The 5,004-nt window shown below is 39.4% G+C and overlaps 1 pseudogene; it reads right to left on the bottom strand.

Annotated features, from left to right (window-relative positions):
• Nucleotides 1–3,571: 3,571 nt before the first annotated feature.
• Nucleotides 3,572–4,163, bottom strand: LOC103292286 (NADH dehydrogenase [ubiquinone] 1 alpha subcomplex subunit 12-like; annotated as a pseudogene).
• Nucleotides 4,164–5,004: the final 841 nt, after the last annotated feature.

A 5,004-nucleotide genomic window follows, 5' to 3' on the forward strand; every position in this document is an offset into this window, starting at 1 on the left:
TAGATCCCACTTTGAAATGTAGCTTTTTCAATTAGTGAAGCTGGTTTTTCAAAAGTCATTTTCTCAGTTTGTATGTCTTGGTCTTCCTGCAATACTTGACCACTGCTAGGTTCTTTTCTGACTTTTCTTTCTCCTTCAAGATCTAAATGCAACCTACGCACCCCCTCCCTCCACCCCCTACGTTCCTATATGATTACTTCTCTTTCTCTAAACATACACTAATTATCAGTCTAATTGGACCTGTTACTGCTTTCCAAATCAGTCAGGTCCTTGTCCAAATTTACATTCAGATGCATGCCCTTCTTTCTGTTTGAAGCAGACCTCTGACCATCATCCTCTGTGAACTTTAAATACTCACAGCTCAGTGATGTAAACCCACATAAGGATCCAATGAGAAGCCTCCACAAATGTCTATCCTTTATTTTTATCTAGATCTCCCTATAATCACCTTACTCCTATATTCCTTATTTACTTGTTCAATTCTTCCTTTTCTTCTTGTACCATGACCCTCCTTTATCACTGAGGCCTTAAGTTGAAAAATCAGTTGGAATTTGTTATCTCAAAACTCACATTGCATACTGTCCTGCTCCTCTCACACAATTTGCTCCTTTGCCCCACCTTGTACGCCATGGACCAGCATCAAGATCCAGCAGGCAAGCCCATACCTGGCCTGCACTGACTGCTCAGCTCAACTCAAATCCCACTCAAATGTTTTTTCCCCCCAATGAAGATTTTTTACCACTATGAACTCCCTCTATTTGAATTACCATAGCCCTGTGTTTGTATTTTGCAGAACATATCACATTTACCTTGTAGAGAAAAGCTTGTGAATATGATTCATTTCCTTACTCATTTCTAACCTGCTTAAAGGGCAGGCTTTGAGTCCTTGAGGACCTCATAATAAACACTCACCCTTCCTTGGTCCTTATTATTTAGTCACATTACATATTTTATTTTTACTTGCATTATGATTATCACTAATCCATGTCTAACACAACATTGCAAAGAAATCATGATTTAGGCATTATCTTCAAATCATCTTCATTAGGAAATTAGGTTATAGGAACTTTTTATACTTCAAAACAACAGAGAATACTGACCTTTATGTCATATAATCATGAAAGATTTTATCAGATGAGAAGTAGACTTGATTCCCTGATAGCTTCTTTCTGAATTCATTTTCTGTCCACTTGAATTATCCTCTTGTTAAAACATTTTCCCATTTAATACAGAGAAGCCATTTCTTTCTGCATCTTGTATCCCTAATTGATGTCACTTTAAAGTCTTCATGAAAGCTTTCAAGGTCACTGCCAATCAGACCGATCATCTTGATTAAAATAATATTGCTTCATTGTGTCATTTTATCTTTTAAGTCATTTACTTTATTTAATTGGCATAACCCCAATTTTTTACTTAGGACATTTCTGTTGAAATGCAAGAAGTTTTTTTTGTTTTTTTTTTTAATTACACTATTTAAAACATATACTCTTTGGCCTGGCCTGCATGGCTCAGCAGTTGAGCGTCAACCTATGAACCAGGAGTTCACAGTTCGATTGCTGATCAGGGCACATGCTCAGGTTGCAGGCTTGATCCCCAGTGTGGGGCATACAGGAGGCAGCCAGTCAGTGATTCTCTCTCTTCATTGATGTTTCTATCTCTCTCTCCCTCTTCCTTCTTTTCTGAAATAAATAAAAATATATTTTAAAAAAATAAAACATATACTCTTTAAAATATGTGGTCAAGAATGCAGAATTTTAGAAAACAAGGAAGAGAGTTTTCACTTATTTTTTTTCTTTCTCGTTCTTTTTTCATTATCAGATTTAAAAAAAAAAAGGAGTAACATGTTAAGGGAACTATAGCATATACATTATTTGCTTACTCAAAGTACCTAGCCCCAAGCTTGGTAGAATAAATGAGTCAATGAATGTTCTATATTTTGATTTCAGGAGAAGGGTCTAGTACAGAACAAAGATGAGGAGATCCACTTTGGTTGGAGATGAAGAGTGTGAGAAGCTTGTGAGGTGTTCAGGTATACATGTTCACTTAGCAGTTGGTTTTAAGACTTGCAAATGAGTTTGGGCTGAACATCACAGAAAAGTTATTGATATTTAAACAAAGTTTAAAGACTGGAGTGGCTGAAAATATCCAGGGAAGGCCTGTAGCATGAGAAAAGAGGTGATGCCAGAAAGAATGCTTTAGAAGAGATAGAAAATAAAGCTGTGTCTCAATACAGAATATGATTCACCCAGAATCAAAGAGGTAATGAGTGCTGTACATAGAGGATAATTCATGCCAGTATCTTCCAAGCTTAATTACAACAGGAGTAGTCCATGCTTTGTCTATGTGAACAAAACTGGACATAGCTAGAGGGGAAAGAGTAAGAAAGCGAGTTTGTGATATTTGCTGAATGAATGGATGGATGAGAACATGTTAAATTTTGCTTCTGGAATCCGGAGGCTTACATGAGCAAGCCTATTTGTCAGTCTTTGTTCCTTCTCCCTTGGCCACTTCTCCTGAGACAGCCTCTGGACCACTGAATGGGAGAGTAGGTCCCTCCTTTTCTCTACTTATTTCTAATCAATCCAGCTGCTAACCATTATGCTAAGGTTCTAAGAGATACAACAAAATCGATATTCTTATCAAATGCACCTGCTTCATTTCTTATCGCACTTTCTTCTGAATCCCTGCCATGCTGAGCATGACTATGCAATGAGAAGGATCCTTTTATCTATATTAACTCTGCTTTCTCTCTCCCGAACCCAGCTCTGGCCCCTCTGACTCTAAAGAATAAAAGGTATTGCCAATGCTGAAACTTCTAACTCTCCAGACTAAAATGTGCCTTCCCTAGGATTATCCCCAATGAGCTGTTGTGATAAGAATGAAAGGGGTTTGATAATCCCTTTGATCTCTTCATTCCAATAGATAAACTGTTCTAGACTCTACAGTTCTAAGATACTCAATGGGGAACTGCGGGTATGTATGTCTGTGGCAAGAGTTTTGGAGGAGAATGTCAATAAGTTTCTAATAAGTTTTCTCGTCTCTTTGAATGTTTTTATTTCAATAGTCATTTTGTATTCCCTATATCTGTGGTGGCTGATAAGGCCTGTAGAAGATGCTGTTGGATGCTTAAGCAAATGGACCTCCCACCTCACCCTTTCTCAATGGCAGACCCCACTTCAGATGTTTGCTCTCCCACAAGACCTTGTGCTCATAGAAGTTGTCAGAATCCCCCGTCTTAAGAGTGTGGGTCTTGGTTAGTACAAACCAATGGAATCACGTTAATTCTATTTCCCTTGCCAGTGACTGGCGTAGGAGAAGTCATGGCACCCAATTCTGGAGACTGAGACAAGGAGGGAAAGCTGGTAAATGAGCTATGCTTTTTGAAAAAGCATTTTTGATCATAAAGCGAAACACAGAAGAAGAAAAAATTATTTTGTTTCCTGGATATTGTTTGGTGAAGATATGATTGTCGAAACTACTGCAGCTATTATATTTTAAATCAGGTTAACAATGAGCAGTAAAAGTGCAGTTACATGAAAAGTCCCATATTTTTAATTGTTTTTCATTGTCCTTACTTGTAGGATGTTTAAGGTGGGACCCACTTTTGAATCTTCTGTCTAGTGTTGGAGTTAGTTACATATTGTTCTGGAGTGCCACAGGGAAGGGAGAGGGAGAGAGAGTGATAGAAACATCAATGATGAAAGAGAATCATTGATTGACTGCCTCCTGCATGCCTCACACTAGGGATTGAGCCTGCAACCCAGGCATTTGCCCTGGCTGGGAATCAAACTGTGAACTCCCGGTTCATAGGTCAATGCTCAACCACTGAGACACACCGGTCAGGCAGCAGTGGGTGGTTTTGTTGTTGGAGGATCATCAGTCATACAATGAAGCCAACAATGTCAAGATGCCAATCAGGGGGCACCATGCTTCCATCCACATCCCAGAATTCATTTCACCATTCATTTCAGTAGTGTATATGATCCATTGGTGACAGCCAAAAACTGCTTGTTGTCTTCATGGTATTTGTTTCCATATTTGTCTTCCCCCACTAATGTACCAACCCTCACATCCTTTGCTCAGAAGAAAATTAGTAGATATCCTGGAAGGCCGCTGTGGCCGCTGGCCTTGAGCTTCAGGACCTGTAGGGCCTCCATCTCATCCCGCAGGCCTATTGCAGCCATCTGAGAGATGCTAAAGGAGGGCAAAACTGAGCTGCTAAAGATAAAATTGATTGAAGGTATATAAATAACCTGCCCTATCTCACACCTTTTTATTCTATGACATTATAAATTTGCTTTATTTATGACTTTGAGTGAAGGTTTTATTACTGCAGCCAAAAGCTCATCAACTGATGCAGGGCCCTACTGAGTAGGTCAAATGAGGAAAAACAAGTTAAGGAGCAAACATTGACTTCCAGCCTCCATGGGTGTGGAGAGTGGGTAAAAAGGATCCCTCCTGGGATTTCCATCTGCGTGAAGGAACCTGAAGAAATAGATCAAAGTCATTGGGACCCCATGTGGTCTAGTTTTTCAACTCAGTGTCACATTAAAAAAGTAGGAATATGATCAAAAGAATTACAAATGAAAGTAATTTTAATATTTCCTGGGCTTCTCAAAAACACCAAAAGGTTGGGGTCAGATAAGCATATACATAATTTATATCAAAAAGTTAACAAATAAAAGCTTCTCTCTATTTTTGTGACCTCAGCATTAGCCATAAAAATGTGAGCTACTCCCCCAAACCTCCTTCTCTCCCAATTTGAACTCCCAACCTATGGCTGCTCACAGCCACACACTAAGCTCCTTCTAGACTAAGCTTTTCCTAACCTGCTTTCCTGTGTTTCTCCTTCATTCTTCTTTTCTTTGTCAATTTCAGGAGCAAATTATCCATCCTGGCTTTTCCCACACCCTCTTCTCTCTGTCATTGCCGGGATCCTGTGGCACAAAACCCCAAACACTTACGTTGCAAAGCCAGACTTCTCGCAGGGCAGGAGCACAGGCT

The sequence above is a fragment of the Eptesicus fuscus genome, chromosome 19 (assembly GCF_027574615.1).
Source record: "Eptesicus fuscus isolate TK198812 chromosome 19, DD_ASM_mEF_20220401, whole genome shotgun sequence".
Lineage (NCBI taxonomy): Eukaryota > Metazoa > Chordata > Mammalia > Chiroptera > Vespertilionidae > Eptesicus > Eptesicus fuscus.